Source organism: Leuciscus leuciscus (assembly GCF_965113295.1).
Source record: "Leuciscus leuciscus genome assembly, chromosome: 11".
Lineage (NCBI taxonomy): Eukaryota > Metazoa > Chordata > Actinopteri > Cypriniformes > Leuciscidae > Leuciscus > Leuciscus leuciscus.
Window position 1 is genome coordinate 6,353,125 of NC_138735.1, and position 23,716 is coordinate 6,376,840.

General features: G+C 37.6%; 1 long non-coding RNA gene across 1 annotated transcript in view; it reads left to right on the forward strand.

Moving 5' to 3' along the window:
• Nucleotides 1-275: 275 nt before the first annotated feature.
• Nucleotides 276-23,716, forward strand: part of LOC309509630 — a 119,349-nt gene continuing 95,908 nt past the window's right edge. Inside the window, exons 1-2 of the long non-coding RNA XR_014209952.1 lie at nucleotides 276-494; nucleotides 891-1,301. This is a non-coding gene — a long non-coding RNA (uncharacterized lncRNA). The remainder of the gene's footprint in view (nucleotides 495-890; nucleotides 1,302-23,716) is intronic.

Genomic DNA, 23,716 nt, shown 5'->3' on the forward strand with positions numbered 1-23,716 from the left:
AAATGAGACTGAACCAAGAACCAAGGGAACTTAGGGTTTAAATACACAGGGAGTAATCAAGAGAAACTGAAACAGGTGCAGAGTAACTATGGAAACAAACAAGCTAACAGAACTCAGGCAAACCAGAACAGGGAATGGAATGAAAATGAAACCAAAACAGATCAAGGCTGGGTTTCCCGAAACCTCCTTAACGCTACGTCGTTCTTAAGTTACACCTTAAGCTGTACCTTATCTTTAATATGTGTTTCCCGAAACGTTCTTAGTTAAGTATTCGTTCGGAAGGTTTGTCTGGACCACTCTTAGCTTTACCTTATCACTGTTGCAGGGCTATATGAATATAATTCTGAAGTTTTAATACACCCAGACAGTGTTCAATTAGGCTAATTTAAATGTTTTCATGCAAAGAATAAAATTGTCATTACACTGATTGTTGTTAGATTTTTAATTATATTATTATACAATATTATTAATTTAATTAAAGAGCGCTTTTAAAGGTCAGTGAAAGCATAGGCTACTGTTAGTTAAGTTCTATTCGGACGCTAATATTGTTTATCATGGGCTCGTCCGGTATTTTAAACATTTACAGGGGTAAGTCTGTGATTTTAGTGCCGTCCGAATCCATAATATCAGTGTTTTTTTCTCACCCAACCCGCGTTAAAATCCCTGGCCAAATTAGTACCTACTGTTTTTTGATAAACAGGTCGTGTGCTAATTTAATTGCCTTTAATTTAATCTCTGAGTTTACAAGAAGAGATTCAAAATCCACTGTTTAAATCCTTTTTGATCACTGCCGAGCAACGTACGTAAGATGTACACTTTTATTAATGAAAGTATTTACAAGAACAATATTTCATCGCAGCTCCACCTCAGCGAACAAAAATGTGAAAGAGATGAAAGCACGTAAAAATTTGAAATGGTTATTGTGGCAGCAATATATGATACAATTTAAAAATATGTAGGCTAGGCTATCATAGGCTATTATAGTTTGGATTATTTTTTATAATATCCCATGAGTCCTAATAAATGCAATTTCAACTATTTCTGAAGTGCCTCTTTTATAAAGAACACCGCTTTCTCACATAAACAGCCCCTGCACGAGAGAATAATTGATTCTCGAGTCATCGATATCAACCAATTCAGCACCACTGCCACGGACAGCACCGGGTAACGTCGCACGTATAAGAAGGTATATCGTAAGCAGCTTCCTAAGGTATAGTTCGGGGAACATGCCTAGAAATGGTATACCTTCAGTTAAGTTATACCTTAAGACTCATCGTAGCACGCTAAGAGACAACGTTATCGTGAAACCCAGCCCAAAACAGAACTAGGACGTAACACATGAGGGTCAACAGGAAATTATTTTTTATAGTTATCTCCAAACATTGTGGGTGCACCATATGAATTTGATTTGACAAAAAAAAATTAAAAAAATAATAATAATATATATAGGCTATATATAGTTTTCCCAATATGATATTTAGGACAGTTTTATCACATATTAAATGCATTAATATCAATATATTTTAATTCAGAAATGAAAAACATGCTGATCGTAGACTGTGTGCATTCAATCAAGTCATGTAAGAATTCCATTTTTGATGTATTTTTCAATAAATTAATAGATCTGGCCAAAATAATAATAATAATAATAATAATAATACAATTAAAAAATAAGTGTCATGTCATCATTTCAACAATCATATGTCCACTGCTAAAGCCATTTTTGAATGTCTCATTCAGCACTCACAAAAAACTGTTCAATTATTTCGTTTGTCCAGGTGAACAGTTTAAGAAATAATGACAAATGACAAAACTGCACAGACCAAAAGGTCACTTGTTGAAGCTCACTGACCGATACAGATGGACATTTCACAGGATAATGGATATATGCCACATAAGTATAAGTTCAACCTGAAACATTAGCACACAATTGAATCAGCACCCCTGTGGCAACTTCAGATACTGTACATATAAGTTACTTGGCCATTACTTATTGGTTGAAGACATTTATTGACTAATCTGAAAATTTTCATCAGGTGTTTGCAGCAATCTCAAACTGATCAAACTACTATATTATTGACCTTATCTGAGACCATAACTCTGTTGAATTATTGTAGGATCACTTTCACTGAATCAATGAATCACAAGATATTCAGTCCAGATGTCTACTATACCTCCAATATCTGTTATTGTGACGTATTCGGGGGATTCATGATATTGTAGAACTTGTAGAGTCATAACATCAATTTGTTGGACAACCTTGAAAGCTAATTCACCATGATTTCCCTTGGGAATATGTAATGGGTTTTAAGAAAAGCGGTTTTCGATTTATAAGTGAAATAAGGTCTGTGGTTCACATTACTTAAAAAGATTTTCGATTGCTCAGCATGCTTTTAAAACAAGAAGAGAAAAGCATTTTTACCACAACATTGTGTGGCAGGTACAGCCTATAGCCACAGCTTTTCTGATGTTTCCATTCTGTTGAATTCAAAACGGTCTATGTCACCAAATTGGGGGAAATATGGAATGTTTTTGGAGCACAGGGTTCAAAGTCGATTTCCAAGTCCTTCATTCCTCCAAGAACAGGAATATTTTCTGCTTGAAAACTGATTGAATATGCCACAACACACTCTTCAGTTGTTTTGTAACAGCAGTTTAAGAAGGGTTAAAGCTGTGCTTGAGAAAAGAGATAGTCATTCATTGTGTATTTGTTATTTTGTTCTTTCCATTATGTTTGCCTTTTAATTATTTTTGTTCTATCAAAGCAAAATTGCTAAAAGGGAAGTCTGAGTTAGATTGTGGCAAACCGACTAATCAACTCAAATACTCATTTCACATTTGCTGCTGTAACTGTTTTAACATAATACATATCACAAGATAATAAAAAAAAATAATAATAAAAAAAAAAATATATATATATATATATGTTTTGTACCAAATTGTCCCTCATCTTGTTCATGCCATATCGCACACTCATTTTAGGGAAGTCTCTCAAGAGTAACATAGCGATAGTGACTTTTATTTGTGTGCTACCAAAATGTTGTTCTGTTGTTGTGGCTTCAAATATGTTTATTTTGTACAATCTTTTATACACTCTTGATGCAAAACCTGGCATAACCTATTCTATTCTATTCTATTCTATTCTATTCTATTCTATTCTATTCTATTCTATTCTATTCTATTCTATTCATTCTAAGTTTTTAAATGTCCATATTATGCTCATTTATAGGTTCCATTTTGTTTAGCTTTCTACTAGAATGGGTTTACACTATTTAATGTAAAAAAAAAAAAATCACAATTTTCTTGAAAAGAAATATTTTTTTTCAGCACCTGTTTTAACCCTCTGTCTGAACGTTCTGTTTTAGTTTGGGTTTCTTAAAAACCTGTCTTCCGAAAAGCCCAATTTGTTCTGATTGGTAAGCCGGCCACAGTCTGTTGTGATTGGTCTGCCGCTTAGAGCATGTGTCGGAAAAGCTTTTCAGAGAATACTTTTTTTTTTTTCATTGTTTTTTTTTTTTTTTTGCATAGTAATTTTTCTTGTAGTCTTTTTGTGGCACATGACATTGAAAAATAATATTATATTTCTTTATTTTAAAAGGATAGAGAAAAATAAAATGGATGACAAAAAAAAATGTATTTGGGTGAGTAAATGTTTAAAATAATTATTCATGTATGTGACATCACCATAACATCACAGTGACTCCACATACATTTACTTTAGGGTTTAACAAAAAAAAAAAAAAAAAAAAAAAAATATATAATGTACTTGTCCTCATGTTGTTTTCCATAATTATTTCGATTAAATGCATGTACATGTGGACACATTTATTGTCATCTGAAAAAGTGGCCCATATATAATATGCTATTAATATGCCAAGGATCAATTGAGAGGAAAAGCCCACATGACAATTTCAGATTAGTTTTATGATAGACCCCTCAGACCCTGCCGAAAACACCTCGGTTTAATGGTGTGAGAAAATCAGGGTGAAATATTTGAATTGTTGGTGTGAGGTGTGGAATGTATAATAAGCCGCTATTCATCAGGGCGCTCTCTGTAATAATTCTGGGAGTACTGCTCATCGTTGGGTTTATTACTGATTAATTTCACCATCTGTCTTTCTCTGGAACATCCACAAAAAAAAAAAAAAAAAAAAAAAAAATAATCCACAGTGTGTTTCATTATTCAGACAGGTGATTTGAGCCAGCATAGTGACATTTCTGTCTAACAGGATGAGCAACGGCCAGGTAGCACAGAGAACATGTTGACATACATATGACAGCTGCACTGCCTGTCTAGCATGTCTCTGATTATTGGACACCTCACTTCTACCAATGTGAAGCTGATGTCAGTGTTCATGCATCCTGCCACCAGAGTCACATGACCCCTCTCTGGCATAGAGGGCATCAACAGAGATGATGGGACTGTGTGAAAGCTGCTTGTGCTAGTCATTTTTCTCTGCTATGTCACCCTGCTGCACTTTCACCATCTCTTTAATAATATATATATATATATATATATATATATATATATATATATATATATATATATATATATATATACTTTTTTTATACGGAGTGACTGCAGACTGAGTAAAAAAAGCAAAAAAACTTTTCAGCGTGAATGCCACGAAAAACTCACAAACATATCTACAATGGGAATTAGTTTTGAGATTGACTGTACAACTAGACTTTACAAGAAATATGAGGTATATTTTTACAGGCTGTCAAAATCTACAGAAAAGAGAATCAAACGGATTGTTGCAATACGGCCTCATATCTCATGGAGGAGCTACGGAAGCATAAAAGGAGCAACGACAGTGAAGGACGAGAGAGGACCAGGCCTGGACTTTACAATTAGTTTGTTTATGTGTGTGCGGCAGTCGTCCATGAGGGGGTTCCGCTTTTACTTTCATTTTGTTTTTATTTTGGATTAAAGTATTTGAACGTTCACCGGGTCCCGCCTCCTCCTTCCCTTATCAACAAACTGTGTTACATTGGTGCCGAAACCTGGGAGGAAGGAGGAACGAGTCGCCATAGAGCCATAGAGCTGGTGTGGGGAATCCACGGTGCCATAGAGCATGGCTAAGCAGAGTCTGCCGCCATGGACGCTCGAGGTGGTGGGCTGGAGTGTGTTATGAGGGAGCGGAGGAGTAGTATCCGTTTGCCGTGGGCCGGAGCCTGCTGCTGTCCGTCATGATGGGGAGGAGCAGGGAACGGGGGACTTGTTGCCGTCCGCCATGATGGGGAGGAGCAGTGAACAGGGACTCGTTGCCAGCTGCCCAAACCAGGAGGAGCCGTCACCGTACACCAGGCGACAGAGGAGTCAGAGTGCTGTTGAACGAGGGCTATCCAGCGCCACCACTAGACATCGTGGAGGAGGTCCCCCAGCTGCTGGAGGACCGGATGGCAGTGTGTTTTCTCTTCTTTTCCTCTCTCCCCTCTCTCGTCTCTGTTGCTTCTCATGCTTCCGTCTCCTTTTATCTTACCTCGTCTGTCCTTACCCCCAGGTGCCGCAGCGGCCGTGACTGGGGGTCAGTAGAGCACAGTCTCGTGGGTACCCCCCCCGACCTGCAAGGGGCATTGAGGGTATGTGGCAAGCAGGGCGGGGCCAAGAGCCATGAGAGAACGGCACACGGCTGGTGGCGGTTGATCATGATTGATAATGACGCAACGGCCTTGTATCTCACAGAGGAGCTACGGAAGCACAAAAGTCATCCATGAGGGGCTGCCGCTTTTACTTTCACTTTGTGTTTGTTTTGGATTAAAGTGTTTCAATGTTCGCCGGTTCCCGCCTCCTCCTTCTGTTATCAACAAACTGTGTTACAATGTTCAAGGATGATTTACCACTTGATTTTGCAAGCTCGCCCTGCAGTCTCATTTTAACAATGAGACACTAAAATCATTATACTGGGTAGGATCAAACTATCATAGCGCACTGGACTTACCTGACATGAATAGAAAAATATCCAGAGAAGCCATTCTGCATTGACTGGAGTGTACAAAATCCTTTGCTGATTTCATCCATTACGGCCATCCTTGATAAAGAGCCTGTGCCCACCACAGACCAAGATACCCAGCAAATGCCTATTTATACATCTGTTCCTGTGGGAGTTGCTGATAGACTGGGATTCGGCATAGCCACTTCCCACCCTTGTCCACACCCATGAACCTCTTCCTCCTCTGGTTGTCAATCTCCAGTCTTCTCACCACCAAGTCTTCTCTGTCACCGCTGGTCCTGCCCAGATCCAAGTCCCTGTCATTGTTGATTGTCCCGCCCAGCCCTACCTCCTCCAACTAAGCTGTCCAGTTCTTCTGTGTCGGCTATGCTGGTCAAGTATGGCTCCTTGACTACTCCGCCGACTCAGCCAACTGATCTTATAATGCCTTGAACCTCCCGGTTTTCAGCTCTGCAGTGGTGTATGGATCTCCTGGCTCCACCTTGAACTTCCGAGCCCATAGCTCCACTCTCGACCCATCAACTAGTCGGCTCCATCTTGGCTTCTTGCTCCCTCGGCTACACCTGGGACCATTGTTCTTCCGGCTCCACAGGGGCCGGGCCCCCTTATTCCCCAGGCTTAATTTTGGTCAGTTGATGCTCTACCTCTGCCATAGAGTTCTGGATCTTCGGCTGCACCTTGTTCCTCCACCCTTCTGTCTCTGTTGGTCCTCTTTTCTTCCACCTCCACCTCAGTCCTCACTAACACTGGCTCCACCTTGGCCGCTCATCACTGTGGCTCTGCCTTGGTCTCTTGGTCCTTCTGAGTCACCTGGTCTCTTGGTCCATTGGTCCATCTTCACCCCGGTTGGTCAAGCTCAGTACTCTACAATGGCTCCTCCTTCCACCAGTTCCGCCGTAGGTCACCATCATCCTGGCTATCCTCTGGGGGTCTCTAGTTCTGTCTACTCCATTCTGCTAGTCTGCTGCTCCACTCTAGGGTTCTATTCTGCTGCTAGTCCTGTCACTCCCTCCTATAAGACTTTCACATATACTTCAAATGTTGGTTTAGTTTTGATGTCATGTTTTGTCTGTATTTCGGTTTCATGTTCAAGAATTTTTTGTTTGTTTCTCTTTGTTTCCTGTGTTCCTATGTTTGTTCTTATCCTTTTTTTGTCATGGTAATTCATTGTTTGATTTCTTACACCTATCCCTCATTAGTCTGTGTCTGTGTGTGTGTGTGTGTGTGTGTGTGTGTGTGTGTGTGTATAATGCCCTCTGTTTTAGTTCCCCTTTGTCTGTTGTTCTTTTTGTTCTTACACACTGTTACATTGCCCTTCGTCTGTTTGGATTATGCTGTTTTTGTTTAATAAAGTTCACACTACATTTTAAGATCCTCTGCATTTTAACTTCATCATCATCTGTCCGTGACACATATTAGTAAGTCGTGGGAACGAATTCTTAATTTGAGGCCATGATAGACATAATTCCCGCTTATTGGACGGTGTGTCATCCACATTAATTGCTGAAACCAGCAATTACACATTATTTACTTTTCTCACCTTAAAAAGGAAATAAATGCATTATCATATTATATGCTTAAAAAAATATGAGCTAAATTATGAAATATTTGACATTGAAAAAAGCAGAACATACACTTCTGCAGCCTGGTATCAAACATGACTTTGTGTTCAAGGGGACGGAAAACAGCCTGAATTCCTGATGTACAAGTAGGCCAATCTGATTGTGTTCAGCATGAATCAGGTGGTCACTGAATAGACTGCAGGCAATCCATGGACTATCGTAGTCTCATTCGGCACGCAATTATAACAAAAAATGTACAGTTGTTTCATGGAAAAAGTATTCTTTGCATCCCTTGTTTGCCTTAAGGAAAATCACAGTTCTCGATGGCTGTTCGTGGTACACAGGTGAAGCAAACCATGATTGTATTTTGACATGATTTCTTGCTCTCTCTGTCTCATTAAGACCCGCAGTGCCTCCTTGGGAAATGCACCTACAGTTGTTTAAGCATTAAATCTGATGAGCCTCCAGTCTGTAAGTGGGGCATAATTGGTGAGAAACAAAGATTGTTTTGCTAATTTTAATCAGTCTTTGTGGAGTGAGAGGTTTGAAGGTGTACAGATTGTTTTCTGTCCTTTTTTACTGCTGCTTGTTAGACTATATGATATGATGTTGAGATCTAAAGCCGGGTGCACACTGTACAATTCCCATTCATGCAGTCCCTTACAAAAAAGAAGTATACTTCAAATTAATTTTATGAAGTATACTTAAGTAATGTTCAAGTATATTTTTAAGTATACTTTATGTAGTAAGTATACTAATATACATGTGCACTCTTCATGGGTTTTCTCTTCAACGGGTTTGAAAAGTAGAATTAGAGTAAATTCCTACACACTACCAGTGTACTAGCCTACACAAAAATTCAGATACGCAGAATTAGAAACATATCTGTTTTATATCAATATTCTAATCATTATTTTCAAACAATGTAAGTTTCATAAGACTGTATATGAAAAACTATGTAAAAATATAATATTATTTTATATGTATATTTAATAGGCTACTCAATCAAAAGAGTTAACACAACTACAAGCCAAGTATACTTTGAATACTTAATTATACTTTTAAGTATATCTCGAACAAAAGATTGAGTACAAGTACAGGCCAAATATACTTGGACTTTTCTCTCAGTATAGGCCTAAGTCAAGTACACTTAAGTGTAATTTTAAGTATATTTTTGAGAAGTATATCAAATGTAGGCTGAAAATATACTTTCTTATTTTTAGTTTAATAGAAGTATACTAATAGAACACTTGAATAAACTTCATTTTCGTAAGGGGTGTGTAATATAGATGTTTGTGAATGTAAACGTTCAGCAAGTCGAAAGTGCACGATAAATAAAGTTATTGTCTCCCAAAAGAAAGAATCGACTCTGAACCGCCTATACGAGTCGTTTGTATTTTGAATTCTACTGCGTGATGGTTCTACGTCACTAGAAAACACATTTGCATAATGCCCGTCTAAGTTGTATGTTGTCCGCCCACGAACAACTTGACCAGCCCTCAAACATTATTTTACTTACGACTGCTTCTCAATTCAATCTCAGTTCATTGCGGGATTTGCAAAACGCTTGCTCTTGAAAGATGGATCAGTACCCAGTTTATTCGGAAGAGCTTGCTCCTCAGAATCACAACCCATAAGTATGAATAATTATTGATGTATATATTTTCTACTGGGTGTTCAAAATAGGTAGTTTTGTGTTTTATATTGTGTAGGTCTCCAGCTAACTCACGTTATTACTGTACTGAAATAGTTTTGCAAATCAGCTGTGGGCCACTATTACCTAAAACTGTGTCTATTAATGTAGATTGTCTGTCGTTCTTACTACTTTGAGTAAAGATAAAGGATGGAGCGACATTTGTATTACAAACGTGGGTTACATCAGTTATTCAAGTTAGTTCTGGGCTAACGTATGCACCGTTATTGATACATTCCCACATGTGGACTGCAATAAATTAGAAATATACACATTGGTTTGTTGATGGACATACACTTGTTTATGCTGATGGTGAGGAGTTAAATAACTAGTTCTTCCAATGTTTCATCATCGGACTCGCGCTCGGATTGATATGGTGAAATCAACGTCACCGTTACTGTCTTTACAGTGTGTACAATCAATCGCTGAGCTTTAGGAAGCTTACGGACGGAGCTGAAGTACAGTTTATGGTAATCGCGTTTAGCTTCTGAAACGCACTATACGCACTAGACCAATCACAACAGACTGGGCCATCTGGCCAATCAGAGCAGAGTAGGCTCCCAGAAAGGAGGGATTTAGAGATCCATCCATCGAGTCATTTCAGAATCACTGAAAAAATGTGGTGATGTGCAATGTACTGTATGTTACGAGAAAATGAAATTGTTTTTTATGTCATGCTATACGAGATCTCAAAACTGAGGCTTAAAATGTATCCTGGTTTCCACAAACTCTTTTCAATACTGATAATAATAAGAACTCTTTCTTAAGCACCAAATCAGCATATTCAAATGATTTATGAAGGATCGCTGAAGACTGGAGTAATGATGCTGAAAATAATTACATTTTAAAATATTAGATAGAAGACAGTTAATTTAAATTGTACAATATTTTAAAGTTTTTAAAGTTGTATGTAAGGACATACCGTTGTGGTCAAAAGTGACGTCCGATATTAGTTTTTAATACTGACCCAACATTTTCGATCAAAAATCAAAATGTGAGGAAAATATGAAATATATATATGCATGGCCAAAAATGATGTCCGCACAATTTGGCATGTTTCATTGCGTTATCACAAATGAAACGATTGACTTCAGGCACAACTGTATATATTAATAACTATATATATTAATACAACTATACTTTTTAATAATATTTGGGTATCAGTGAAAATGTCAATTTCCCTAGGCTGGACATCACTTTAGTCCATACACTACTGTATATGTAATGTTCTTCCAAAGACCCATCTTATTTATGTATATTTTTTTCATAAATGTATTTATATTTGAATGCATATGAGTTATAATCTGAGAATAATCTGAGTGATATATTTTCATCATTTAGAAAATAAAAAGCGTCAATGTTGCAGTATCAAAACTAACAGCAGGTTAAATTGTGGTTGTCAAAATGTTTTGTCACTCCTCACGTATAAGTTACTCCACACTGCCACCAGATTTTTATACTCACCAGACTAAACAGTAATGCTTGATATTGAAACCAGGAAATAATTTTGTTGCAAATGTCACTCACTGCTGTTTGTTGGACCATTCAGATAACTCTAAAAGATTTCCTCACAATGTAATTTAATACATTTATCAAAAACAGACAGTAACTTGTGTAGTGCGCACACTGCTACAAATTCATATGTATGTAAGGCTGTATATTTGTGCAAATGCTAAAAAGAATGACATATTCGCTCGTCTACTTGAGGAGAACTCCGTGGGTTCTCAGTGGTGAATGCTGGATTGCAGGGATGTGAGTGAATGTGTCTTAGGCGGAGAGACAGGGGTAGATGTTGATGGAGTCTGCAGTCATGCGGCGCGTGGTGGGCCGTGCATCGCTCTCACTCTTTCTTTCTACTCACACAGCTGTGACAAAAGCTGGATTGAAAAGAGCTTGACAATCTGCCTGAGATCTGACAGGGCTGTCACAGAATCACTCAACATCCCTTGCATAATTACAGCATTATCTCTGATCCTGGAGACAGTATGAAATGTGTCTGCGAGCAGGAATATCCTCTATTCCAAGTGTTGTTTCTTAGCCGTCACAAACTGAGGACTAGATGGAAAAACCTTCACAGAAGCTTTCCACGAGAAAATGGGCGGATAGATCCTGGTACAAAATGATTAAAACGCAGGGTTACCATGACGACAGCTGGGCTCTAATAGGATTAACTTTCTGCAGTCGCGATGAAAGTATTATCTGTTCAAATGCTTGTTTTGTTAGAGCCACTGCTCTCTGAAGTTGTGCCATGTCAAGTAGGAGCGACTGAAAATGTTGCGCATCCATAAGCATATTTGTTCAATTTGATATGGATTCCTTGTGTTGTGGTTTCATACTCTGTAAGTACATGAAACATCAGCTAAACATTTGCCTCTAGAAAGGATTTAGCATTGATTTGTAGTCATCTTGATTTTAAATTAAAGTGAGGATTTAACTACATCAAAGACATTCGGGGAGCCAAAAGTAGCAGTGCTATTAACTTAACATTTTTCAACACTATGACAGAAGTTATAATGAGGGTAAGAATTGCTGCATTGTGCAACATCTCTATTTTTTGTCACATTGCATTGCGAGCGTGGCTTTATAGCCTTGCAAACTGTTAACTCATCCGGCTCTCATATGTATCATTATCTGATTCACTTTACTCCCTGACCAATGGCTCCTGCAAGGTATATATATATATATATATATTTTTTTTTTTTTTATCTACACTGTAAGACAAAAAAATCCACCTATTTCAACTTAAAAACTTAAGTTCAGTTGCTCCCTTAAATGTAAAAAAAATAAAATAATTGTTTACCCAAATTGTCTGTACAAACAGACAAATAACACACTAGAGTTAAAATTATAGAAGTATTATAAAAAAAAGTACTTTACATGTTCTTTACATGTTAAAGTGTATTTCTATAAAAGACAATAAAAAATGTAAATGCACTTTTAAAACATTTACCTAAAAAATTACATAAAATGTACTTTAAAATAAAACTTTTAATTTGACATTATTACATTTACTTCTATTTATTTTGCAGACGATATTATCCAAAGCAACTTTCAAATAAGGAATACAGCAAGTGATTCATTGTGAAGAGAAATAAACACAAGAAGTGCTCAAAATACAAAGTTTCAGACACTGCTAAGAGTAACATGAGCTAGAATAGGGAGGGAATAAAAGAAAGTGAAAGGATAGTTTTGTTATTTTTTTATGATGAGGTTAATTGCTCACGGAAGAGATGAGATTTCAGCTGTCTTTTGAATATTGTCAGGGACTCTGCATTCCGGATGAATGTGGGGAGGTCATTCCACCAGCAAGAAACAGTGAACAAAATGTTCTGGAGAATGATTTTCGTGATGGTTCCCCCAGTCGTCACTCATTTACTGATGATAGGCTTCTGGTAGGGATGTAGACTCGTAGGAGTGACTGAAAATAGGAGGGTGCTGAGCCCTAAGTGACAAAGTGAACATTTTAAAAGTACTAAGTGTGTTAAGAAACCGACGAGTTATGACTGTAACCACGGTTCCCTGAGAAGGGGAACGAGACACTCTGATCAGACGCTATGAGGAACGGCATCAGCGTAACAGTGTCTGAAGCATCTGAAGACAATTTTATTGGCCAACGGTGAGTCTGTGAGTATAGGAGGATGCCGCAACATACGTCAACAACTTCTTTGTCTGAAGGAGATATGACAATGGCAGAGGGAGACAATGTCTCATTCCCCTTCTCAGTGAACCGTGGTTACAGTAGTAATCTGTTGTTCCCTTTCAATGTGGAACTCTACACTGCGTCTGATCAGATGCTATGGAGAACAGCATAACTGTCTCAACGGACTTACCTGTCGGAGTCAAATGTGCCGATCTTTCAGGCGCACCCTCGGTCACAATAAACAGAACATAACAGACCACTGACTTTCAAACAAGTTTAACATTTACTAAACAGTACAACTGTACTACAATATTTGAGTTCTGGAGATTTTTAAAGGTGGTCTAATGGATGACACAGAGCATCCTAAATTTCCTAAGAGTCCAGCTTCGACACAAGATGATGCACAAAATCTGCGCCACTCACATAGTTTTCTATGAAATTACATTATATTTGTCCAACTCGTTATTAGTGTACTCATGCGTCAACATGATTAAAATCAGTTTTGTTTTGTTTTTTTGCTGCCTTGAACTTAAGCAATAAAGTATTGCATGACGCGTTTGTTGACCTACACTAAAACACGATTACAACACGAGAATGTTTGTGCTTTCTTTTCTTTTGCCATCAACAGCTGTTCTATCTCGCGGGATGACTGGGATGGATTGTGCTGTGTAGTCGCGTTGCTGCCAGATAAATTCTGAATGGCTTCCCAGTCATAAATTAAGTGAATTTTCGCACTTTCGGATTGAAGTTCGCTGAGAAAAGGTCTGTATCTAGGATCGAGAAATAAAGCAGCCACAAAGGCGTCATTGTCAAAGTGTTCTGTTCGCCGTGTTTTCAGACACTGAATTAGTTGTTTTGCAAAGGGATTGTGAAGACTGTAGGTGCACAGTACACACTGAAGCCAAACCACCAAACACTGTAGAAGTCACCTGCAGTGTGCATGTCCGACTTCAAGCTTTTCATTGCCATTTTCGCTGCTTCTAAAGCACTCGCCAAATTGGATATTGCCTCCAATTCATTCTCACTTAAATTTAGTTCTTTAAGGGTTGGTGACATGTCCTTGCAAAAGTTCCGCTCCAGCATTCCGTGTGTTGAATGCCAGCGTATTGGACAGTAAACAATGACCCCCTTGTGCCCCATTCTTTTCAGAAGGGTGCCAACATTCGGTGTGCATAACTTTTTTTGCAAAACGCCTCTTTGTTGAAATCAAATTGGATGATCGCTGTTCTTTTAATGCATTGTCAATTGCTAATTGCAAGGTATGAGCCGAACACCTCAGCGCAACACATGTCCTTGCATCAAGTTCAATTACCAAATTCGGACCTTTGCTATGGACCTCATCTATCTCATTCTCATCCATTCCTGTGACCATGGGATCAGTTCCATTCACTTCTTTAGACAGGCTGCCCTCTTGCATATCTGATAGTAAAGACACTGTCTTTATCATGTTAGCACCATTATCTGACGTTACTGAGTAAACTTGCTGTAATTCAACAAAATATTTGTGCAAGACCTTCACAACTGATGAAATGTATTCAGCCGTGTGTCGTTCAGTTGGCCAAAGTGCTCAACACAATTTTCTCTCTGTCAGTGTATTGTACATTTATGCCAAGAACAGATCATTCTCTGCATGTGGCAGAATCAATTTTAAGCATTAGTAGCCATTCCCTTTAACTAATTTTTTTGCTTTTCCCTTTCCACCTGAGCAACACTTGACACCATATCACGGATATTTGAGGAGTTGATGGCTCAATCTCTTGTAATGGCTTTATAATTTTTCGGAAGCCAGTGTCTTCCATTAAGCTAAATGGTCTCCCATCGACAGTTACTAGCTCTATTCACGCATCTTTTGCATGCAAGATAATCAATGTCTTCAGGATTACTAAGGCTGCAGGCAGGTGTTTTTTTAAGGGTTGGAGGACAGTGGCTCTCCAGGACCAACGTTGCCTTCCTGTTTTAGAACATCAGGACTCATTTGAATATGTAGACCTGTTGTCTTTGGCTTTTTCCCTATGACCGCATCCAGAGTCGTTTGTCCATCTGCTGTAGATGCTGGTCTTTTATTGCTGGTTGAAGCAGTATACTCTGCTGGGTGTTTATGCTGAATGTGCCTCTGGTTACCGTTGTGATTCCCGACCATTTTTGCCCCACAACCCTCAATATTGCAGACGGACTTATTAGATGACTCGTCATTGGAGAAACAGTGACAAAAAGGATTTTCTTGGTGGCGACCCATCTAAAGAAAAGTAACTGACAATGGTAAGCTTATCATAGGCCTATTACTTTTTATGTTCTAAAAAGTAGCTGGCTCACATTACAGAAGCGAAAAACAAAAAAGATAGTTTTCATTACTTTGTGGGGCTAAACCTCACGTTTGTACTGTAAGCATGTTTTAACTTCAGGTTACATACTGTACCTCTGTAAATTTGATGTGTGCCTCTTTGTGGTTATTTTATACAAAGCTTGTCGTGGCGAAGAAATGGCTTGCGTATGATGAGTACTGCGCGGGCATTTCACTCACGTTGTATGCGTCAATGTCACATTTGCAAACGCTCTACTATTCAAATTTATGATTGGTCGCTGCCCAATTAAAATATTAAAGAGAACGATAAAATTGCATTATTAACTGGTTAATGGTCATTTTAAAAGTGTTTCTATTCAGAACGATTAAATTTGATTTTGTTTTCATTTTTGTTTTTGTTTTAGTTAACATTTCATTCGTCCTTAGGGACGCACTGGTAGTGATGCCATGGTTTGTCGTCAGCCAATAAAATTGTCATGTTTAAACATTTCTTCAGACACCGGTTACACTGGTGGTGTCCCCCATAGCATCTGATCAGATGCATTGTAGATTAGATTAGATTAGATTAGATTAGATTAGATTCAACTTTATTGTCATTACACAAGTACAGGTACAAGGCAACGAAATGCAGTTTAGGTCTAACCAGAAGTGCAATAGCAGCAAGTGCAGGATATACAGTGGTTCCATAAGTGCAGAACATGGATACTGAATAAATATAGAGTTAAATACTATTATAAACAGAATTTTACAGATAGATTTGTCATATGAATATAATATACAGATAACTATTACTGTGAACAGAATTTACAGCTAGATATGTATTGAATATAATATACAGATGGCTATTACTATAAACAGTTGTAGAGTGTATGAGTTCCACTTCGAAGAGGAAAAATCATGAAAGCATAGGGCAGATAGGTCATTATTAAAACACTTTTTTTTTTTATACATCTTTAACTTTGGCAATTCAAATATACTGGAAAAAAATACATATAATTAATTGGATAAACACATACAAACTAAATGGATGAACACAATAAATTAAGTTTAGTTTACTAAAATACAAATAAATACTTTATCATACTTAAGTGGCCTTTTTATTTCATTAATATTAGATTATATGGAATGTTATACTACTTTTAAGATTTGAAGTACACTTGAAGTGCACATTCAATACAATACAGTGCTTTTTGGGGAGGATGTAGACAACTAGCACGAGAAGCTTCAAAAGCGGCTTTCCCTGACACTGATCTTAACATAAGAGGTTGACTACAACTCCAAAAAAAGGGGAAGATTGATGAAAAATAAATTGTTTTCCACAGTTTATAACTACTGCAGTTTAATATCTATATAAAGTCTTGACCTTTGGTGTCGGTTGTTGGAGTCTTTGCAGCATAACAGAACATTTTCCCTTTGTGAAAACAGCTGTAGTTCACAAGAGTCAACCAAGCTGAATATAATCTGTCTTTAAAGGTCACTTTAATATTTTTACAGAAAAATAAATAAAAAAATAGACAGAAAGCACACTGAGAGGCAAAGGGGACGGCTTCAGGGATGAGAAGATTTTTTTAGATTGAAACTTTCTCATAACTTGAATTTCAATTGCTTGCTGTTTGTATCCATATCGATTGTGATGTATCAAATACTGTTTCCGGATTCAAGCCTCCATTCTATATCAAGTGAGAATATGATCTCAATACAGCCATTTATGAGCATTATTCATTTACAGCAGAGCTCTAAATGAATTTAGAGCCCTCTGTGAGTGCATATTTGCAGTTCACAGTTTTTTGTTTGCGTTTAGGATCTGAATGAGTGTTTGAACCTGGAAACGGTGACGAGATGTCAGACTTACAAACCAGATTGCTTTTAGCAGAGTTTAACTCAAATTATAGTGCAGTGATCAGGACCCTCATGTGAAGCTTCTTAATAAACGGATAGGAAAATATTGATTTGAGTTTTATTACATAAAATTATGCTATTATGTGATAAGAAAGACCCTGTGCTGTTCTAGAACAATGAACTCAGTCTCTGCTTCACACCATGAGTCCTGATGAACCTGCCAATGTTTAATTTGCAGTAATGAATGGCTGATTTTATCATTTGTCATTTTGCCTAGTTAACAAATAAATAAAAAAATGGACATGAAATATTGAGTTGTTTATTCAATTATTTAATGAGAAGAACATGAACAACATGTTCACCTCGGCCAATTAAATTCAAGGTCTGGACCTGAAGGCCTGTTCACAGCAAGAATGATAAATAAAAAGATAACTATTAACGCCAACAAATGATAAAATGTTGTTATATTAGCATAAGAACATGCTGAAGTTATGCCGTCTGCTCATTTAAAGATGTCACACAGCACGCTGTCATAAGGAAGTAAACATGGAGGCAATATGCACAGGCAATATAAAAAACAAGTCCTGACACATCACTGTCCTTCCACTGACTACCTTTCACAACTGTCTCGATATAAATAGTTGAAGTGACTTCCATGTGCGCATAACTGTGACAAATGTTGCTGTACACCCTAAATAAAGTATACTTTAATGTATTTGAAATATATTCTCTTGTACAAAAAATGTTAAAAAAAATACTATCTTTAAATATATTTAAAGTATATTATCATCATGCTTATACCTATTTTCACAACGTTTAACACACTTTAAAATAATTGTACTTTGGTATATTTTAGAAAAATATACTTGAAGTGAAAATTCTGTGTATTTATTTGCACTTTATTAAAAATATATTTGAGGTATATTTTAACTGTGTGCTGGAAACGATCATTGTAACAATGCATTGAAAGTATTCTTTCAAGATACATTAAACAATAGTATTTTGTACAAAGTTTAGCTAAGCATTATTTGTCTATTAATGTGCATTTGTTATTGAAGACAACGTGTGCAATTTGTAGTATTTGGAATAAGCCAAAGGCATTACTGAGCATATACTTTTTACTCAAATATAATATACTTATGGTCGGCGCCAATAGCCTCGTGGGCAAATGCACCCACATGTAGTGCCATTGTGCTTCGGAAGACCCGAGTTCGAGGCCCGGCTTGTGGACCTTTCCTGATCCCGCAATGTAATTAGTCCCTATACAGGCATATTCTTAAAGAATACTAAGTATACTTGAAGTTGTTCCAATTTAGCACACAATGGTACACTAAATACACTTAAAGTAATGCTTTACTACAATTTAATTACAACTAAAATATACTTAGTACACAATTAGTTGTTTCAAAATAGCACACTTCAAGTTAACTAATCATTAACACACTTGAAGTACACTAAATGAGTCTGGCTGCAAGTATACTTCGCATTTTTTTTTATTTTTTTTTAACCAAGGCAGTGACGTAAAGATCACATGAATTCTGATATGACTGAGGTCGCATTGCAAAACATCTGACATGTATCGATGTCATGATTCATGTCTGTGTTCCCCTGTCTTGTCCCATGTTTAGCAGTTCCCCGTTATGTTGATTAGTCTCCCCAGGTGGTTCTTATTAGCCACGCCCCCTTGTTATCTTGTTTAGCTTGTCTTTCTGTGTATTTAAGCCCTGTGTTTAGTTCAGTCTTTGTCAGTTCTTATTGTTGCACCATGGTGGCTGTTCTGTTCCCGAGTCTGAGTCTTGAGTTTGCATATATGAAGTTTTGAGTTTATTTAATAAAAGACTACTGCACTTGGATCCTGCTTCCTCCTCTGCTCCAACCAAAACGTAACAATCGGATTTAGGACCACATATGGAAGTGGGCCAAATCGGAATTGAAAGGATCAGATTTCATGTGGTTTGTGCTGTTCACACTTTAATGACAAAAAGAGATATGAGTCACATGAGCAAAAATAATTTGATTTTGCCCACATTTGCCTGCAGCCTTAAAAACATTATTAAAACAGTAGTGGGTGTTAACAGGCCTTTAATCTGCAGTGATGACTGTATATTTTCCCTTAAGAGAATTCATTTCAAATAAGCACTAAATGGCTAATCTTACTGTATGTGACACTGACAAGTAACACAAGCTTGAAACTTTTCTTGAGATTTTGATGGGACTTGTTCAGCGGCATTAGCATAGACAAACAAGAGCAATGAACTCACCACACGCTTACAGTTTTTGACAAAAGAGCAGCAGCAGCAAACACCTCGACTCATCGAGATGACAGGAGCATCTGATGCAGCAGTTTAGTCTTTCTGTCAGCTGACACAGCTGCTAACAGGACAGTAAGCATTTACAAATAATTTTGCCTTATTGATAGAAGGACTAAGGACTTTCACTCCTCATAACGGAGCAGATCGTAATGGCACACCGCAACTGTATTTATATTTTATGATTCAAAGCTCTGACCTGTGCCTTCAGTGGAAGAATTTCTTAACAGTTTCCCCTCTGTAGTTCCCTGCCATGTCTATAAATGACACCACAGTGCTTGACTCGATCAGTAAGCTGTGAGGAATTATATAACATACTTAAATTTCAGGCTCCCATTTCACCCATATAAATGAAAAACCTCATTGCAGGGAACAAGGCATTTTTTTATTCATGGGTCATAATCCCTCTATTTCTCTCCCTCTGTAGGCCGTGCATCACCCACGCCACCTGCGGCCTGAGAAATGAGTGGAAAGCATCCAGTCATGTCACATAGACTGCTAATCGGGACAATCTTTCCGGGATTGTCCTTCACAAACTAATTACACCATCTGCCTTCATGCTCTTGGAAGAAAATATTAGAAAATGTCCTTTGTCATATTTTTTTTTACATTTCCAAGTGAAGCCATAGACTCTGCTATATTTCAGCTGTATACTACTTTTAATTTAATGTACATATGTACTGATAATTTAAGCATGAAGCCATGAGAGGTCATGAGTTACAGTGGTTTACCAGAGAGTTGTCATGTTGCTAGCAAAGTACAGTACTGTGATTCACGTTTAATAAACAAAAGTATCACTACTGCTATTAACAAACAATTATAATAACAATTTGTCCTTCATATTATAGCACTATATGCTAACCTTTGAAAAAAAAAAAAAAAAGAAGCACACTTTAACACACTTCTAAATAGAGCAATTACTATGGAAATAACTTACTTTAAAAGAATATACTTGAGTGTGAACTGAATGTTTGAACTGAATTGCATGTAAGTTACAATTAAATGAAAATGTATTGTAGTTTAAATTTATATTAAATGCAATTAGTTTGTTTTGACTGACTTGTCACACATGACCAGAACTGAGGTAAAACTCAAACAGGAAGGTTTATTTGCTGATATGGCAGGGACACAATGCATAAACAGGTAAGTGATGATAGTTGAGAACGTTAACAGATGAGATAGACTTGTGTTGTTAACTTTGAGTCTTTGTCTTACAGAATCGGTGAAACACACACACACACACAAAGGGAACAACGCTGAGATGAGGGATGACTGGAAGACAACTTGGATGGCGTGATGTCTGGAGATTGATTTGGATGAGGTAACAGCAGAAGCTAGCAAGGTAGTCAGGAACATAAAGCAGGTAAGCAGTCTACAGTATCAGACAACAGCTGCATCTGAAAACTTCACACAATCCCAAATCGTAAATATAATATATATGTTATATGTTACCGACCAAGAGTCGGAAATGTATATATATATATATATATATATATACATTTCCGACTCTTGGTCATAGCCTCTAATGTGATACCCGCGATAGCCAATGAGAGCGAGCAAGCTTCACCAACCGGATGTTGCGTGCTTCTATAGCTGAAACTTGGCAGTTGGCACAAACATGCCACAAAAGTGGAGTATTGAAAAAGATCACCCATATTCGCGAGTCTCCGTGAGATCACGTCTCACTGTGAAAATTTTGCCACAATTGACAGGTGTGTGGTCTCGCGGTCCGGATGAATCTTCTAGTGTGTGCATTCAGAGGATTATAATGCTAAAAATCATTTGAAACTGCCCTTATGTCTGTGGTCTCCAACAGTTTTTTAATCTTTTAAGATTTGAAAATCATCTATTGTGTCCCAGGCCTTAGGTAGCTGACTCCTGGCCTTGCTGTCCTATCAGGCAATGACTTTGCAGGCAGTGCTTGTGCATGAAGGCACCTCACAAAACTGATTTCGGACAGGCTTCTGAGGTAAAGTAATGGTTTAATGATCTACAGTAAAATAGAGCTAGCTTTGGTGATAACTAAGCAAATATTTAATTACTACAATAGGAATTTCACGATAAAAAATACATCAAAAGTGGAAAATAATTGGTCAAAAACATACATTTACACACAAACTGACCACCAACCACAGCTTATCTTTATTTTTTAGTTCAACTGTCATAGAATCGAAAGCACAGGATTGTGGGATATCAAAGTCAGCAAAGAATACGTCTATGCTGCATCCAAAAATCGATCAGATGAAAGTATCTCAGGAGACAGGAAGTGAATCTAGCATTGAATTCGGACGTGCCTTGATGCCCTCCTACCTTGGAATGCATCCTCTGAAGGCAGCGTTTTTAAGCTTTCAGACACAGCCAAGGCCAGATAATGATTGACGAAGTGTGTGTGCTCTTATATAATGCTGGTGATGAGGGCTAGATGAGTTCCAGCTGTAGTTTTTTAGGTGTCAGGGAGGATGATAGGAAATGCATTCTGTGACACTTATGTAGGATTTAACTTAAGTATATTTATACTGTATGTAATTTCATAATTACCTCTATTGACTTGGTTACATAGTTATGGTTAAATATGGTTAAAGTGTACTGCCAAATAATCTGACAAACATTTTATGTTAAACTAAAATGCACTTTAATGTCATTTCTATATGTATTTGTAATTACACATTTGTAATGATGAAGTTGAAGTTTAGTACATTTAAAATATTTGATATTAGTATACATTTAAATTTCATGTAAGTATTAAAATAAAAAATTATAATCCAGTACTTTACTTTACATGTGTCAGTACTTTACTTTACATTACTTTATTAGTGTAGGGGGCCTATCACCTTGATTGGTCTTGTTCTTAGTTTGGTGACAGGATCATGACATTCATGTGTTTGTTTCGTGTTTGTGTGAGCATATGGCTTTGGGATCGTTCTCTGGGCTGAGCAGTCTTATGTATGTGTCTTGCATGTTAGAGGCGTGATGTCTAAATCGTGACACTGGTCTAGTCTTGGTTCAGTTTCTGTCATGGCGGTTTGAGCACATGGCGGAGGAGTGTGTTTGTCTGCAATGTGTTCATGTGAGCACATAACTTTTGTTGTGTTTGTTTGCCATGTGCTCTTTAGTCAAGTCAAGTCACCTTTATTTATATAGCGCTTTTAACAATATGAATTGTTTCAAAGCAGCTTTACAGTGATAATAGGACATTACATTAACATAGATTGTTTTGGCTTTACAGCAGCTCTAAGATAAAGTTATTGTCCAGCTAAAGTTAGTTTTGATTGATTGATTCACTTCCATTTAGAAGATCATTAGTTATTAACTTAGGGGCCGCTAACACGACACCGTTCTAACAGAAAACCCTCAACAGGCTCCGGCCACCCATCCGCACAAAACAGTGCCTGGTGGCTCGAGAAAGCACTCCCGGAAATAGGTTCCAAGGTGCAAACGATTATCCGTTATCTCTGCGCAACCTCTGCGCAAACACAGATGTCGCGCACATGCGCATCATGTGTTCAGTCCATAGGTATGCACGTTTTAATATATATGTGCGCAGGCGTGTAGTCCTTTTTTTCAAATCAACCCTCAACAAACTACTTTGAGAGAGCCTAGTTGACACTTCAGGACTGCGTTGTCATCGTGTCCAGGCGCAGGTCCTTCATCAGATCTGGATACGGCCTGGATCCGACGAACTGCGGTAAACCTCGGGATAAACAGAGAGACTAATATTAACGTAGACACCATCCCTCTTATGATGTAACAAGTACATCAGGATTTATGGGAAGTGTTCCCGGTTCTGGCTGACCTAAACTATGCAGCCTAACATTGAATTATATAAGTCTATAATGTGTTATGTGTTTACTAGGCCAAAGATATGCGTTTTTAATCTAGATTTGAACTGACAGAGTGTGTCTGCTTCCCGGACAATGTTAGGAAGACTGTTCCAAAGTTTTGGTGCTAAATAGGAAAAGGATCTACCACCAGCAGTCGATTTTGATATTCTAGGTATTATCAACTGGCCAGAATTTTGAGATCGCAATAGACGTGAAGGACTATAATGCGTTAAGAGCTCAAGTACTGGGGAGCTAAACCATTTAGTGCTTTGTAAGTAATCAGCAATATTTAAAAATGTATACAATATTTAATAGGGAGCCAATGCAGTGTTGACAGAACTGGGCTAATATGGTCATACTTCCTGATTCTGGTAAGAACTCTAGCTGCTGCATTTTGGACCAGTTGTAGTTTATTTATTAAGCATGCAGGGCATCCACCCATAATAGCATTACAATAATCTAGCCTTGATGTCATGAACGCATGAACTAATTGTTCCGCATTTGTCATTGAGAGCATATGACGTAATTTAGATATATTTTTAAGATGGAAAAATGCAGTTTTACAGATACTAGACATGTGACTTTCAAATGAA